Consider the following 19,056-nt stretch of genomic DNA (forward strand, 5'->3'; position numbering starts at 1 on the left):
ATGATGAATATGTGGAATTTAGAGAAACATGGGAAATCTTATACATACAGAATGAAATAAGCAGAATGAGAACAATATACACAATGAATACTATAATGAAAATGAAAGAACACCAAAATATAACTAAATACTAAATCACTATAGTGGCCAGACTTAACTCTAGAGAAGAGAGAAAGAGGCCCTTCCCTTCTTCTTTTAGCAAAGAGATGGAGGAAAGACGTGCAGAATACTGCATATGCTATCCGATGCTTTGACTATATCCGTTGATTTTGCTTAACTATTTTTGTTTCAAGAGAGGGCTTATTTGGGGGTTGGGGTACTATGGAATCACAGGATGTACAGAAATAACCATGAAGGAAAGGCAAAAGGAATTAACTCTTTTTTTAAAGTACAGTGTCTTTGCAAAAGAAATTTGAGATCATAAGGATTATAGAAGCTGGAATGACATAAATTGGCTCATTTGTTAGACTTAGTGCAATCAACCTTAAATATGATGTTAAGCCAAACAGATAAAGTGAAGATCTCAGTTCAAAATTGCTACTAAAATAGCACATGAGCCTTGCTATTGAGAAAATGGTAAAGTGAGTAAATGATATGTGACAATACAATCTGCCATCAAGATGGGTATTGATGATGTTAAATTTGTGTGATAATTTGAGGGCTCAAGTAGGTGAGTATTTGAACAAAGTGCTTATGGCTTCCCATGGATGAATTGAGAAGTTTGAATAAAGAAGCAAAATTCAGGGCATTAATATAATAACCCTGCTTTCCTGACATCAGGGACCCTACCAGTCCCTAACCATTGAGAAAGAGTAGGCTGGACAAAAGAAAAGAATATTCTGCTCCCAAGAATTTCCTCCACCCTGGCACAAAGGGCATTTACCAGATACCAAATTTTGTGTAACACCATCAGGTTTATTTTCTAGTTTGGGCACTGTTCTTTAATTTCAGTTTATGTGGATTAAAGGTATATTTCAGAACCATTTACCTTCCAGAATACTTATATCCCAAGAAAAGAAATTGCTTATTCAAAGATTCCTCCTTCACAAGGGAGTTCTCTAAACTTAATCTGCCTATTTTGGGAAAATCAAACAGGGTTCGTTAACTGGTTTGTTAACCATGTTGTCTGGTTAAGCCATATTTAAGAATACTGGGGTTTGCTGAGGTAGAGGGCCTATCCACAGAAACCTCCTGATCCCACCCCACATTTATATTCCTCTAAAATTAAGTAAGAGTGGAGAAAGTGGGTGAAATAGGGTGGGGAAAGGCAATTTATAGTCTCAGAGAAATGACTAAGGTATTAAGATGTTAAGTGACTTGCCCAAGGTCATAAGACCCATATAAACAAAGATGAGACTTGAAACTATGTCCTCACTTTAAGGCCAATTGTCTAACAGCACAGAAAACCTGGAACTCGTTTCTTACCTCCCTGTGCTACTTTGGGACTTCTCTGACTTTTCCACCAGACTCCAGGAAGGTCATTTTTTTTTTGGGGGGGGGAGGAGAACCTCATCACCCTGCAAAATCCTATCAGTCCTTTGGACTCTACCTCATCACCACCTTCTATTTATCTGATTGGATAGTGGAACCAAAACTTCAAAACCTGCATTTAAGGAGGAAGCTCATTTTAAAGTATCTCCTCATTTCTTGCCTCACTATACTATTTGGGGATTTTTCTGAACTTTTCTATCATTACCCCAAGTACTCTCCCTAGCTGTTCCCCAACTCCCACCGCACTAATGGAATCCTAGTAAAGCTGCCCCCAGCCCCAATATTCTAACCTAATATAGTCCTGGTCCTACTGAACAGCAGGCCCATTGCACCTACCTACCTCCTTCCCCCCCACACCACCCCCAATGTCCTCTCACTAGAACACCAGGTGTGTCTCTGAAATCTTAGTTCCCACAGAAACAGTAGGTGTGTCCATATGATGAAAACCTAGCTATTGCCTCTACCTGGTCACTGCCCCCAGACCCATTCCCACAGAAACAGGTGTGTTCTTGTATTCAATCACATCATCCATCTAGCCCAAGACAGGACCACAATAGTTAGCCAGTTGGAGGGCAGAATGACCAGAATGTTTAACCACTGAACCATAGATGGGACCCCTCCTCCATTACCTAATCCCTTAACAAACTCCTCCTGCCTTTTTCCTCTATTCTAAATTTCTGTTATGTAATTGTATTTTTATCCTATAAAAATCCATCTTCTTTTCTCTAAAGTTGCTGGTTCCTCTTAGAACTTAGCCTGCTTCATGAGAGGTGTCAATCTCAAGAAATACCTATACTTGGATTAGAGGTGGTCTGACTCTGAATTCTTTGAGATGGTTCCACCACAATGCATCATGAAACTATAACAATTTTGGGGTGGGCAGAGTCCCCACCTCAACAGTTTTTAGCGAACCTGGGTTTCAAACACAACACCACCCCACCCCAAACTCCACTATTGTTTTTCAGTTTTCTTATTATGTTGTCTTCCCCCATTATATTGTAAGCTCCCTGGGGGCAAGGACCATGTTGTTTTTTCATATTTCTATCACCAGTGATTATTACAGTGCCTAGCTCTTAAAAATGTTTTCTGACTATAACCTTAAAATCTGAGAAGTACTTCATAGCAAACATATTAGGTATCTTGGGAGAAAGCATCAAAGGAAGAAGGATTTCCTTAACAATAACAAAAAAAACATCTCCTAATAGCCATCCATAGTTAGGAAACAGTTCACTACCCTGCATTACTGTTCAAAATCGGGATATTCATCTGGCAATACTTCAAGAGTATGTGAAATTAAGTCAGGCAGGCAGACAATACCTTTGTTGTAAAGATTCTTTCTAGGGAAGCTTCCTCATTACATCTCTGGTGTCCACTATGGATGCTTTATATATTGTTTATTACATTCTTGTAACTCTTCAATGCTTAATATTCCCATGAATGTCTGGCAGTCAAGGCCTTTGAGTTTCTCTCTCTCTCTCTCTCTCTCTCTCTCTCTCTCTCTCTCTCTCTCTCTCTCTCTCTCTCTCTCTCTCTTTTTCTCTCTCTCTCTCTCTCTTTCTTTTGCTTTTTGGAGGGGGGAAGACAGGGCAGTTGAGGTTAAGTGACTTGCCCAAGGTCACACAGCTAATAAGGGTTAAGTGTCTGAGGCCAGATTTGAACTCAGGTCCTCCTGACTCCAGGGTCAGTGCTCTATTCACTGTGCCACATAGCTGCCCCAAGTTTCTTTAAAGTTACTTGAAATTAGCCCACTAAGAATTTTTTTAGAGGTTTGGGGGGAATGGGGATATAGGTGACAGGTCTCCAAGTTCAATTTGAGTAAAAAATGCAACATGTCAACCAAGACAACAAACAAAACTGTGACCTAAGGTTATGTTAATAGGGGATAATACCCAAACAAGGAAGTTAAGATCACATCAGAAATATAATGTGGAGGTGAAGGTTCTTTGGTGTAAGACATTGATAAACTAGAGTATGACTAGAGGAAAGCAATCAAGGATGGCAGGGAGATGTTATGCCACAAGAAGATAGAGGGTGTTTGGCCTAGAGATGAAAATAAATAGAGAATAGATTATTGCTGTCTTCTAGTGATTTGAGGGGCATTTGGGTGGAAAAGGAATTAAGACTTGTTCTGCTTGACCAGAGAGGGCAAAAGTAGCAGTAATGGAAAGAAGTTTCAGTGAAGGAGATATTTGCTTGATGGAAGGAAAAGAAAAATTCTGTCTTTTAATTCAATAAAACCCCTGTATCTCCTCCTTTCCTCACACAAAAGGAAATGGGCTGACTTGGAAAGTGGTGAGTTCCTCTTTTAACCAAAAATTATTCAAGTGGAGGGTGGATTCTTGAATAAAAAAGGATTCAGAACACTTATGGTGACCAGTTCCTAATACAGAGCCTGGTATACAGTAGGAACTTAATAAATACTTGTTGACTGAATGGTAGGTTCCTACCAACTTTGACAGCTGTAACTATTTCTATTCATAAGAGTGAGGAATTGACAAATGATTAACAGTAAGCAGGGGCTTTCCTTTATCTTTCTTTGTCAACCCAGTCGTTACCTCAGTGCCTAGCATACAACTAGCATTTAGTAAAACTTTTACTACTCCTACATCTTCTCCTTACTTCTCTAAAGGTCAAGGGTAGGCCAGTATAAAAAGGTTTTCCAATTAAACATCTCATTTTCAGTTATCTGAATGTACTTAAGTCAAGGGCTTCTTGGGTAATTACAATTCTATTTTATTATGGAAAAATAAAATGTCAGGTTGTGGTTATCTTTTCCAGAGCTTAAACAGGGTTATTAGTGGTCAATGCCTCTTTGGATATCTGAAGTTCTAATCTGAACAATCTATAGATACAGCAGTATTTTCCTCAGTCAGGGTTACATCTGCTTTTTTTTTCTAGCCACATGGCTACTCTTACAATAATTCAACATTAGTGTCTCAATGATAAAGCAAAGTCCCTCCATAATGCCAGAGGGGGGAAAAATGGCCAGATTTTTATGCTGGGAAACTTTATTAGCACAGAATAAAATAAAAGAAAATTAAATTAAATTAAAATAAAATAATAAAAAAAACTTCATCCAATGTCATTTAGAATAGATCTAAAGATACAAATGAAAATGTTGATTCTCTTTTGTTTAAAATGAGTCAGACACTCTGGGGGGAAGGAGGGACATTAAAATATATTAATAAATAACCAAACAAACATAATATTGTTGTATTGCAGATTCTAAATAATTAAACATCACACTGCAAGCTGTCCTTCATTTTCTATTCTTCAGTGTTATTGAGGTTGGTATAGGCACAGAGTAGTAAAGAATGTTTTATGTCATCATAAAATCCCAGCAAGGAGTGTGCTTTCATAGCTTTGCTAATCTGTACTAATTCTAGAGCACTCTTTTCAACTACACAGCTGATTTAAGAATTTGTAAGAATACAAAAGGCATTCAAAAAAGTGCTATCAGTGACTTATATGATGCATGTTTCATTGAATCACAAAATTGGAGACCTGAAAAGAAACCTTAGGGGCAATCTAATCCAACCCATAAATGAAAAGAATTCCCACTGGGATATAACAAACAGGTAGAATCAATCTTCCTCTGCTTGAAAACCATAGAGTGGTTCAAATTCCTAATTCCTGAGGCAGCTCAATTCCAGTTTTGGACAGATCTAATTATTAGGAAACTGTGTGAAGCACTTTACATATGTTAACTCATTTGATTCTCACAATAACAATGTGAGCATGTGTGAATTATTATACCCATTATTCAGATAAGGAAACTGAAAAACAAAAAAAGTTGAGACTTACTCAGCGTCACATAGCTAAGAAGTGTCTGTGGTCAGACTCAAACTGAGGACTTTCTGATTCTCAATCTACTGCACCACCTAGCTGCCTAGTTCTCTATTTTGTGGCCATAGAGAACAAGACTATTTTTTTTTCAACATAACAGCATTTTAACTACTCAAAAGCAATTAGTATGTCCCTCTGATTCTTTTCTTCTTCAGGCTAAATACCCCCAGTTTGTTCAACCCAACCTCATATGACCCGGACACAAGGTCTTTCACTATGCCAGCTGACCTCAACTTTTCAACATCTTTCAATAAGTGTGGTAGTGCCCAGAATTAAATGCAGTACTCCAGATGAGGTCTGAAGGAAGAAGGAAGAGTACTAGTGCCTGCTTATTACCTTTTTTTTTTTTTTGCTTTTTTGGAGGGCAATTGGGGTTAAGTGACTTGCCCAAGGTCACATGGCTAGTTTTTGTGTTAAGTGTCTGAGGCCACATTTGAACTCAGGTCCTCCTGATTCCAGGGCCAGTGCTCTATTCACCTAGCTACCCCTGCTTATTACCACTTAATGCAACCTATGATCTCATGAGTTTTTCTGGTTGTTAAATCATTCTGATGATTTAAATTGTACTTGAAGTTCAAAAAACCCCTGTATTCCTCCTCTACCCGCTAGCCCACCCCACCTCCTCCAATCCAGCAAATCTAAGTCTCATAGTGGAAAGGAATGGATTTATCAGTAGATCTGGTTAAAAAAAATCCTTGATGGACTCTTTAATAACTATGGGACCTCAGTCAAGTCATAACCTCTCTGAGGTTGTTTCTTCAAATGTAAAATAAGAGGTTGAAGGAGATAATCTTTAAAGTCTCAGCCAGCTCCAAAGATTATGTTTTGAAAATTGTTTGCTTTGCCTTTAATTTAGGATGAAATAGTCCATGCAATTTTGGGGGAGGAGGAGCAGTTTAAATATAATATTTAAGTGCATAATGAAAGAGACCTTACTGCTATGCTAGGTTATGAATCCCTTGGTGTAAAATATGAGACTAGTATCATTTTCATAATGATTAGATTTGTAAGTTTCTGTTGTCCAAGATTCATTTATACAAATAAAATAATTATCCAATAATCACCTAGTAAGTACATTTATTTTTCCAGATCTACCAAAAACTGTCATATGTATTCTTCAATGCACTATATTCCAATTGTCCTCAAGATATGACAAAAAGAAAGAAAAAGGAAGGAGAGAAGGAAGGCAGGAAGAAACAATTATTTATTTTAATGATGTGTAGTCAAAAAACACTTATTCCAATACCCTTAGGAACCTGGGTTATGAATTCCAAAATGAAAATCAATTATTGACTCTTTAGAATGCTTGCTTTTTATGTCACAGTGGTTTGTAAACTTTACATCAAAGAATTTCAAGGTTCTGTCAGTTATCTTAAAAGGATTTTACTCAAGACAATGTGGTTATAGGAGACCTGTTTAATTTGTGTTGCTGCTTCATCTGACCTCACCCTCTCATCATAAAACCAAGAATTAAAAACAAAGCAATTAAATTACTGAGTGTTAAACCTGTGCTCTACTACATGAAAACAAATTGCTTGAAGAAGTTTCTTGCCTATATTTATGCTAACACTTCTCTGTCTATAAAGTATATATGTATTTCTGTATTATTTTAATTATGAAGAATAAACTTCAGGCATACCAAAACAATGTGATATTGGGTAGAAAGGTAGCATAGTATAGTGGCTAGAGTATCAGATTTGAAGTCAGGATGACCTGAATTCAAATTCTACCTCATATATTTAGTAGCTCTGAGACAGAAAACTACTAAACTTCTCTGTACCTCATCTGTAAAATAAAAGGAGTTTGGACTCAGTGACCTCCTAGGTTCCTTTCAGCTCTAAATATATGTCTTATGATATGTCTATCAGAAATATCAGAGGGGCGGCTAGGTGGCGCAGTGAATAGAGCACCAGTCCTGGAGTCAGGAGGACCTGGGTTCAAATTTGACCTCAGACACTTAACACAAAAACTAGCTGTGTGACTTTCAGCAAGTCATTTAGCCCCAATTGCCCTACCTTTCCCCATCCAAAAAGCAAAATATGAAATAAAATAAAATAATTAAAAAGAAATATCAGAAGTATATTTAGGGGAATAGCAGGGGAGTTTTTTTTATTTGTTCCATCCTAAACAAGAGGCAGCATTGTTTTATGTAGAACAGATCAACTTCAGTGCTGTGCAGACACAAATATTTACAAATATTACTTTGGGAGAATATTGTGAACACTTAATCAGTTTTATATTTAAAAAATAATATTAGAAATCATCAATTCCTGAAATAAGTCTGAATATATCAAATTAGTCTAAGAGATTCAGGTATGCTTTTTAATTTTATGTAAGATTACCATGAACAAATAATATTATGGATTTCAACATCTCTGAGTAGTCACAAGGTGCAGATATTCAAAAGGTTAGTACATATCAGTGGCAAAGAATATACAAAAATATACAGCAGTAAAAAATAGGAGATAATTCAACTCATGTGATTGTTAGCACTGAATTTGGGAGTCCCAGAGACACTGAATTCAATGGATTTGATTTCATGGCTGTGGTACCTCCTTAACCAATGTTGTATATATCACCTTCACTCCATGCTTTCTCAACCTGTGCAATACTTGCCCATGTCTTTCTATAAATCCTCCACAGGGGATCTACTCAGTATGGAGAAGCTTTGCTCCAGTTCTTTTAATAGTTCAGTGGTAAAAGTATACCACTTGGGTTGTCCATCTGTTGTCTCTCACTACAAGACTTTCACCTATTTTCCCCATGATAATGGCTTCTGGGCCATTTCTCCAGAACTGCTCATTTATGGGCCTTTAGTACATCATTATCTTTTGATACTACTATGAAAACAAATATACTAAGCTCAAAATGGAAAAATTATATCAACTTCAAAATTCAAGGTAGCAGAGATCACTAGACTAGGTATTAAAAGTCCTGGATGCTTGTCCTGATTGTACCAGGACAAGTCATTGAAACCCTCCAGGTGTAAAAGAGAGGAATTATTCTTGCTTATTACTGGTGTTTTCTCCTAACCCTATTATGCAATGAGCTTTTTTTTTTTTTAAAGGAATGGTACTCCCCTCTCCCTTTCACACAAAAAATGTGATGTTGAAATTAACCTAATGAATAGTATCATTATTTCAGGTTAAAATTTCATTTTGGATGTTTTAAATTGTTTCAAAATTTTGATTTTGGGTAATTCATTGAATAGATTTTTCCTTTCTAATATTCCATGATTTCCATAATTATAAATGTAACTGTATAATTTTAAATTGTAGCTATGTAGAGGAGAGGGTATGGATGTGTCTAATTTCCTCTAGAAAGTATTACACTGCAAACTTGAACATATGGTAGTACTTGATTATCGAAGCTTTATTTTCATTGGCTTCCAGAAAATACTACTACATTCAAGCAAGTAGACTAAATGCTATTAGCTTTAATACCTTTTTAAACAAAGTAATCTGTTGAAGTGATAATGGATTTTAAAGTAAGTACACTCATTCAATTGGTGTTTAAACTATTGTGGTTTCCTTGTTGGCCACATGAATCTCTAAGTCTGATGTTGCTAATTACAGTTATAATATATGGTTTGAGAACACTAGATTAACTTCATGTTATATTTAAGGCAGGCATAAAGGTAACTGAAGAACTTCCTCCATCGTATACAGTGGAGATCTTTTCAAAGAAGTCCCAAACTGCTATTTGCCATTCCTTTTACCTCAGAATGAGCAGCCTACAATTTCCACAGGCAGTTATCAGTTCAGGAAAATCAGAAAGTTAGACTACACTGATGACCTGCTAATTCACAATTGGATGACAGGTATCAAGGTTGATAAAAAAATAAAAAAAAAAAACCAACAGACAGATGGGGTAGGTCCAGGGACCCTTCTTCCTTGCCAGGTAGACCCCAATTTAGAGTTTTAGCTCCTTAGGCTTGAAGAATTGGCTCCAGTTCTTCACATGGCTAGAGGCATAGTTTCAATACGTCTTTTCTGTGTCAAAACACCTGTCTTTTTACTTCAGTGCCAGAAGGGTTTAGCATCTTGTCACCGAAGCAACACAGCCTGCACATTTATAGGTGTCACTCACTCTGCCATCTGTTCCCTAGGATAACAGCCACCATTACCACCCTACTTCCACCAGAGGCTCTAACAATCTCTGTGGATTAACGTTGAGATCTTCAATGAAGAATGGCTAGCAGTCTTGTATCCCTTCAACTCCCCTTGACCTTAATTCTCTTCCTGTCAATACTATATTACACAGTCTGTTGTTCAACTCGGCCTTTGTTCATATTTCCTTGCAACAGCAACAATGGTTCTAAGTTAAGCAAATGAAATAGCTTTCACTTGTAGCCTTTAAAAAAATATATATATATATATGTGTGTGTATATATATGTATATATATATATATATATATATATACACATATCCACAGTTTTTGAAGTTTCCCCACTCACTATACTGCTAGTTCCCCAAAACTACACCAAAGACTTCATCTCCAGCAGCTTCAAGAGATGATAGTTAAAACTGCTTCTAATTCTAAATTAGATTTCAGTGCTAAGGTTGTTAATCAGATAGTTTCACAAATGAGATTAACTCTAAACTCACAGTGAAACCCAGATTGAATTTATCTGTTTGGAAACAAAAGGATGTTATTACAAAAGCACATTTAGTCAAGTTGCAGTCATTATAGGCCAAGGGAATTTTTGAAAGGTTCGTTTAATATGAAATGGGAAAATGTTTATTTATATATATATATATATATATATATATATATATATACACACATATATGTGTGTGTGTGTATATGTATGTGTGTGTGTGTATATATATATATGTCATCCTTTGAGTATGAAATAGATAACAGATAAAATGAAAAGGTATTTTACGTATAAATAGGAACCATGTCCTCTACGTCTTTTAAACTTTTCCCACTCCCAGGAGTTGAGCACAGCATGAGTTATAGAGTTGATTCATTGAAAATTCTCTAAATTCCCTGGAAAAATCCCCAGGTAATGTGCAAACAAATAAGACTGGTATGCTTTTCACATATAACAAAACAATGGCATTAATTAAATCATGTTGAAAATGTACCACATAATATGGCAGCAGAGAATATATAACAAAATGTGGCTCTTCTACTGGACATCAACTCAGTGAGAGTTAGAATTATCTTTGTATTTCTACTGGGATCTTGCAGGATGAAGTGCATCCTGTATATTATAAATATTTAATTGAAGTTTGTTGATTTGAATTATTCTATGACCTTACAAATTTTATATTTTTAGGAATCTCTTCGAATGAAAGGTTTGGATTTAAGAATAACAACAAAAGCTAGCATTTCTAAAGCATCTTAAGGTTTGCTTTATGGACTTTATTTATGTTATGTTGTTTAATACTCACAAGAACTTTGGGAAGTAGATACAATTATATCCTTATTTTATAGGTGAGAAAACCGAGGGCAGAGGTTAAGTGACTTGCCCAGTGTCACACAGCTGGTCTCTGAGGCATGATTTGAACTCATCTCATGTCTTCTTGAAACAAAGTCCAGCACTCTATTATACCCTCACTGCAAGACTTAGTTGTCTTTATAATTCTCATTCTACTTAGGCTGAAATAATGTGAATTCTGTGAATCCTTTCTTTTTACTATGTACCTTGATTGTTGAATTACAGAGTGATATTTTGTGATGCACAAGGCATCTGAGCTAGCTACTTTTGGGGTTATAGCTCTTGGTTTGTTTTTGTTTTCTTCTTGGTGAGACCCCCTCCCTTCTTCCAGAGATAACTGTAAGAAAGCAGTTCCTATGCTGTATTTACCTAGAGCAGATCAAGCAAGTCAGTAGAAATGTTTTGAAAATGATGATAAAACATGATAACATTGTCAATTTAAAACAACTCATAATAAAGGGAGAGTATTCACTATCATTGGAATCTATAGCTAGCTATAAAACAGCATTTTCAATTACTGCAGAGGGTGAATACTGGTGCATCCTTTTTGCTTTCACTTCTGATTGGTTTCCATGCCTCAACATGGTTTTTGGATAAACATGCACCTCTCTCCTATGGGAAGGAAGCCCAATAATGCTCTACTGTTGACACACAGCACTCTTATCTCCCTTTTCCTAGGAAATATTAGCAGAACCATCATGGCAGGACTCAGGAAAACAAAGAGTTTAGGCAGTTGTGTTAATATAATATTTCCATGAGTGTAATTAGTGTGGTCTGTTTGAGGGTGTTTTTCCTCAGTTATCACTAGCTGTTGGTTAAGTGGCACTTCTGGCATTCAGTAGTAGTTGGCCAGCATTTTCCTGCCAGGCCCATTTCTGCCCCATTCTGAATAGGAATGAAGCAGACCCAGGAATCATGAGCCAATTCAGCTTGTATCCAGAATTATGGCATTTTGGGTCTGTGTGAAGGGGATAGGGAAGAATAACATTGCAGGGCCATCTCTGTAAAACATGTTAGTCTACCATGGAACAACATGATAATGTCAGTGCAATGTTCTCATTACAGCAGGAATATTGCTTGTAACCATTAGTCTTCTCTCTCTAATTAGTGAGTCTGTTAAGTGGTGTCCCACCAGCTAGAGTAGCTGGCAGCTTCTCTCACTCAAACCTGCATCTCCATTTGAAAAGTTAAGTGAAAATACAGCTCAGTCCACTTCCTTCTGCAGCTATCCACAATACTGACAAGTGACTCAATACTATAATCAAAGAAGGAATGAATGACAAACCAGTTTATAAAGCTGTTTACCTACACAGTCTCCTTTGATCCTTCCAATGACCCTAGGATGTAATCATATAATTGATATTAGGAAGAGATCTCTGAGATCATTCTGTCTAAACCCATAGCTTCATAGTTGAAGAAAATTGATGCTTTTAGAGGTTAAGTGACTTACGATCACAGAAGTGGAAGAAAACAAAGCTAAGGTTGAACTCCTGTCCTTTTACTTTAAAACTTATATCACAATCCCTTTTGATAATCCTAAAACCTATATTTGGTAGTCATTTAATAACCCCAACTTGCAGATCAGGAGTCATAAGGGTTGGGTGTTTTGGGTTTTGTTTTTTCCACTTCAGGGCTGTACAAATACAAAGATACCAATTCAAGTCTCAGATGCATGTTAACTGCACCACTCCATTCGTTTTAAGAAAGAAAATCTACTCAGTTCATACATCGTATTAAATGGCTTTCCCCCATCTTTTTGTTACAGCAGTTAAAAGCTTTTGGACTTGGATAGGTTAAAAATATGCATCTAATTTTTGGGACATAGCATGATATTGTGTGAGTAGCACTTAACTGAGTTATGAGACCAACCTTAGGCTCTAATGCTGCCTAAGAGGGTGACCTTGGACAAGTGATTTAAATATTGTGTAGCTTAGTTTTCTTCAACTCTTAAATTATAAGGTTAGATTATATGGTCTCTAAAGTACCCTTTAGAAACTATATGGTTTCTAATGCCCCCTTTAGAAAATATATAGTCTCTACAACTCCCTTCTGGTTCCAAAACTATATGACTCTTATGAATTCCCCAATATTATGCCTATTTATGATTCTACTGGAGCAGCAGTATACCTAGTGTGTACTTCCTCAGTTTGTAGGGTTAGAGGGAGGAGAACTAAAGGACAAGGTCCAGAACAAGCAAGCCCCTTGGTCCTAATCAAGGTACTAATTAAAGAAATGGGGAGTCTCCCTTTGGCATACCTGTTTCAGAATCCTAGCCTCTACTCTTTACACAGTCTAAGAGGAATCTTGGGAGGTAGAGAGAAGCTCTGGAAGTTTTAAACCCCTTATCTGCATAACGTAAAGTACCCTGACACACTGCCAAATGTTAGAGAAAGAGATTTGCCCATACAGAGGATTTACCTAGTATAAGTAAAATGGGGTAAGGGTGGCCAACCCTTCCCCAGGCAAAGGTGTTAGGTATACAAGCCTGATACAAAAATCAAACCCAACAAGTCAGGGCTGGAAGGGTTACCTCAGTTTGTCAGTGATAAAGAAGCATGGACTTCCGTTCTTGATATGCTAATTAAGCAATCCTAAAATGGAGGAAAGTATATCGAGAGTGAAGGAACTGGGCCATTATAATCTCTACCACCAGACTCCCCAGAGTAGGTGGGTTTAAGATCACAATACTGCATCAAGCTAAATAGAAACTGAGGTAATTTTTTACAGTATGTTTTTTTTTTTACAAATTTGTTAAAGTATAATGCATCACACTATTTTTTTTAATTTATTGATAGCATTGTTGGAAAATATAGTTGTTTTAGAATTCAAACTTGTATAGAGTGAATATTATCTTGCCTATATCTATAGGAGTAAACAGGCAGAAGATGAAATCATTCATATGCCCTAAACATGCATGCCATTCTAAATGTCAAAAAGTTATAATAACTAAAAGTGGTAATAAATAACATCTGTACAACAAAATTACTCGAGGACTCTATATCAGTATAGCTATTATTTGATCCTTATGGAGTTCCAACAGTCAAAGATAATTATTTCATATTGAATTCCTACTATCCAAAAAAGTTACTTTTCCAGTTAAAATAACTAATGTCCTTCCACAAACTGTGTTGACAACTCATTAGATTTCAAGTAAAAGAGAGTAAATACATATTATTTATGTAGGTGTTATATGTATATTTATATATTTATTTTTATCTATCTATGTATAACTATATATTGATTACATATACATACACACAGTGTGTGTATGTGTGTGTGCACTTGTGTGTATGTGTGTTTGTGGTAAGTAGGATTGATAGACAGTGTGCCCCTGAGGAAAAAGCCCTGCCTTTGGAGTCAGATGGCCTGGGTTCAAATTACAGCTTTGAAAATGATTAATAAGATAAATCATTTAAAGTTTCTGAGACAGTGTCTTCATCTGTAATATGAAACTATTCTACTGACTCACAGGGTTTTTGTGAATAAATTGCTTTGCAAACTTTAAAGCCATAAGAAAATGTGTGTTGTTATTTAAAAATCCCATAAAAGAGGATCATTATAGTATAAAGATAACTACACTAAGATTCAAGAAACCTGGTTTGCATTTTTCAAATATACTACTATCTGGGTAACTGACTCCTGGGTGCTTAGTTTCCTAAATATTAATACATAGTTGGGATTTGATGATTACAATTCTAAAATTTTAGGAATTATACAAACATTCCTTAAAGAACTTTTTTGAAGCTACTACACCAATTAAAAAGAATGATCCTAAAGCTTTCTGTTTTACTTATGGTCAGCTAAGAAGCCTGGTTAAGAGAAGGTACATGATAGCTTCTTCAATTCTTTAATGGAATGTCACTTTAAAAAGGAATTGACCTGGTTCTGTTTGGTTCTAGAAAGCAAAAATATGAACAATATAAGTGGAAATTTTTTGTTTGTTTTGGGATGGTTCAGGATTTTATCAGCTTTGTGACCTGAAGAAGAAGTTCCTTCTATTGCTAGATCAAAACCTCCTCAGTCACTCCTTTCTGAGTTGCCGGGAGGCAATGAGAAACTGGTGGCTATCCTTGGTGACATAGCTAATATGCATCAGATACAAGAATGCAACCTGGGTCTTCATGACTTCAAGACTGTCTTCTCAATACCCAACATTGACACTTGCATAAAAGTTGCAAAGAGACACATTTCAACTCAGTATAAGGAAAAACTTCCTAAAGATTAGTGTTATCCAAAAGTGGAATGGGTTCCCTAGGGTGATAGTGGATTCCCCCTCATGGTTTTACAGGTACAAGTTGCTCTAGATGGTTGTTAAAATTCTGTAATTCTCATTTTTTAAAGTAAATGTCAAATTACAGGATGCAGAATATGATACAATTAGTGGCTTGAGTACAATATTCACCAAATTATAGTATACTAAAGGAAGACAGAGTACAGTTAATGTCTAAATTATTTTATAACCTATTTACTTTGGAGAGACAAATTGTTCTTCCTTTTGTTCTTACTTCTTCCCCTCTTAGACACTTTGCTTTTCTGTATGTAGGTTTAACAGTATACAGATGTAGATGGTGTGTGGACAGAGAGCATAATCCAAGGGAGATTACAGCTCCACCCTAACCCCAAGGATTAAGCTGAGGATGTATGTGAAATGATTTCTAGGAATGTAGTTCCAGAACTCCCTGCTTTGGGGTTTTGTCAAATGCATATCTACTTTGAGGAGCAGCTCATGCAGGAAGTAAGTTTGCACCCCCTTTCAGAGTTTATAACCTTCAGAGTAAAGTATGTCAATGTTTAACTCCTGACCAGAAGGTAGCAGTTACAGCATATGACAGAATGGGGTGTGCATGTTGGCAGGAGGGATGACAGAGGGAGATTATAGTTTGTTAAAGTATAGTGAAAGTATGCTCTTTATTCCATATCTTAATGCACAGACAGCATTAGGAAGATAGTAAGCAGGGCTTTCTTGGCTGTGTCTCAGAACTGATTTTTGCTACATAAAATTCCCTTTCAGTTTTGAAATTTTGAGTTTTGCTTCAATGAAATCATTCAACTGTGGTTTTCTGACTGAAAGTAAGGGAGTTAGTTTACAGAGAAAAAAGTCAAGCTGCTAAGCACATGGGTTGAATAATGAGAGGTGGTCAGCACGTTGGGAAAGTCTGTGATCAAGCACATTCTGCAGAGGACAGATGGTTGGCAAGCTGAGAGCAGCCCACTACTGGAGACACTTGAAAAATCCTAGTGCATTGGAAAGGTATCAGCATTAACTTATCACGCTGATGACTCACCCATGAGCATCTGACCTACTTCTGGCAAGAAGATCCATACAGAAACTGGTTCTTTCTTTCCCCAGTAGCTAAGGATACACCAGGACTGCAGGAATCTCTATTTGCTTAATGCATACCCTTTTTCCAGGAAATCGGGACACCCATACATTATGTTTGAATGTACTTTGTTCTACTCTGTATTCATTTCCCATCTTAATTACCTCATTGTGCCACAAATAGGTAAAGCAGAACATCAACTGACTTGGCTCAAATCTGCTCTGAACTGCAATGGAGGCAAATTTCTACCCCCTGAAGTAAATTATATTCTTGAACACATCCGGTGACCAGCTAGAAAGATGCAAAATTTACATAATGCTGTATTAAAGTCTGCTTTTTCTAGTAAATCAAGGTGACTTCTGGTTTTTCTGACCTCCAAGTCTCAGCTCAAAATCCAATCTTCTGCAAAAAGCTTTGTCTGATCCCTCTCCACACACTCCCTCAGCCCCCATGCCTTTTCCTTCCATTTATACAACATGTACATAGTTATTTACATGCTGTCTCTCTCGTTAGAATGTGAGTTCCTTAAGGGGGTGGGGCAGACTGTTTTTGTCTGTCTTTGTATCCCCAATGGTTTGCAGATTGCTTGTCATACAGCAAGCCTTTAATGAGTGTTTATTGATACTTGTTGCCTGACTTCTGTGAAGATTTCTTAAAGTATTTTAACTGAGACTGCCGTATAGCAATATTACCAATCAAATATCAATAAGACTTTGAAAATCAGTTTAAATATTAAATTTCCTATTTACCAAGCAATTATGGTTCTGTTAACACAACCTGATAGTAAACGTCTGCAACTTACTATCTGTGTAAACATTTAGCCTTTCTGGGCCTCACTTTCCCCAATTGTAAGATAAAAGAGTTGCTGTAGTCTCTTGCAGAACTACATCTATGATGACAGAGTCTTATACACCAAGATAGTCAGGGAGCATGCCTGCTACATTATTAATGGGGGAATTCTATAAGCTGAAATGCTGGGGGGTTTGTTTGTTTTTGTTTCTTTGTTTTAAACCCAAGGACCTACTGATTTTGTGACTCTGGACAATTCATCCTATGACTATAGGTATCAGAGAAGGTGCTGACCCACCTTAGTAAAGGCAGTTTGCTCACCAAGTAGCTCTCCATATCAGCAGTTCTTAAATATCTGGGTCTCAGGACACCTGTACATTTAAATATTATTGAGGACTCCCTAAAGACCATTGTTACATCTATGAATATTTACCATCTTAGTATTATTATAAAAGTAGCTTTTACCTTGCAGACTCTCTCTGAAACAGTGTTGGGGACCTCCAAAGAGTTCCTGGTCCATTATGAAAACCAAGGCTCCATACCAATGAAATCAGTTTCCCTTCCTATGCTAACTTACCTATTTAAGTATGCTTAAGGAAAACAAAAGCTGCATACATTACAAGAGAAGGCCATGCCCCAAAAGATTTCAAGGTTAGCCTGATAATCCCAAAACATTAAGGATATAGATCTAGCTAATCTTAAATTCAAGAAAATTTAACAATTGGTCATTAATTTAACTGAGATTGGGATCTCCTACACATTTGAGTTTTGTTCTTTAAAGGTGTTGAACTAGAGATAAAACAAATTCCGATTTCAGCTTGTTCTTACAAGATTAAACACATTTGGATAATGCTAAAATTAACCAGATAATCTTGACATAAAGAAAATTTTGGATTTTAGCCAAAATAAGCCAACATCCACTTCATAAACAAAAAAATCATACAAATTGTTTTAATCTCATCCTATAAGTAGACTACACATGGTACATTCATTTTGCCTTGTCTTCCAGATTCCCCAGAAGTCTCCTTGACTGTTGGTGTTATAACAAATGAGAGATGTTTTTCTTAAACCTTCTTGAATTCTTTAGTCAAGGGCACCCACTAATAAAAGACTACTCTTGAACTGCAAAGTTTTATTTTTCTTCTCGTTATAATGGCATATCAAGAATATTGTAATGTCTATAAAATTTAATTAATAATCTGAGGTCCTAGGTAGCTTTTTTTTTCCAGTTTTAGGAAAGAAACAAAGGAACAATAAAGACCCCAGACTCAAAGATTTTGGGGGACTGATTAATACAATTATACACAGTGATATTTCCACTGTAACAAATTTCCATCTTAAAGCAAAACGAAGTTTACATATTGCTTCAGGCACTGTGCAAATTAGAACTTCATTGCATATTAATGAGTTACTCTTTGTGACCAATTGTTATGCAAATTAAAATTCTGCCAGAATTTATCATTGAGGATTAAGGAAAAAATGCTTTTTCCCTTAAAAAAAAAACAACATCAAACCCAGCAGAAATTCCCACAAAATGGAGAGGGAAACCAACCAAGAAAACATTTTCTAGTTGTTCAACATTAAGAATGGTATTGTGCTTTTCTGTCAAGTAAGTATTTATAGTTTTTAAAAACTGATCTATACATATCATAAATTGCAAAAAGCAAAAGGAAAAAAATTAAACAAATAGAGGAGTATTAGAGCTTTTTTAATCATTTGAATAGTTTTAATGTAATGCAAACTGCTTATTTGTCTGCAAATAATGCAAGCTACCATATTAACTTCAGAGAACAGTTTATTTAAATAGAACATTTTCCCAAAGACTTCACCCACTCAAAAATCAGCATAAAGGTGATATTTATGTATATTCTTTGAATTGCTAACGTTTCATATTGCAAGGACTAAATTATTTTACTCTCTGGAGCTATTCTAAATCATCCTGGCCAAAAATTTTATCAAAGATGGGTCAAATTTCTATGGAAATATCTTTTCTTTCAACTTGAAATTATAATTTGTTCTAATCTATGTGATTTTCAATAGTTATTTTTAATCAAAATCGCACAATGGGGAAAAATCATACAAATCTCAGAAAAGCTGAAACTATATAAATAGCTAAAGAATAAATTTCCTCTTTTTCACATGTGGTTAAACTATTTCAA

This window comes from Petaurus breviceps, unplaced genomic scaffold, assembly GCF_028583685.1.
Source record: "Petaurus breviceps papuanus isolate PSGF00001 unplaced genomic scaffold, PetGlider_PUasm1.0 90730, whole genome shotgun sequence".
Classification (NCBI taxonomy): Eukaryota; Metazoa; Chordata; class Mammalia; order Diprotodontia; family Petauridae; genus Petaurus; species Petaurus breviceps.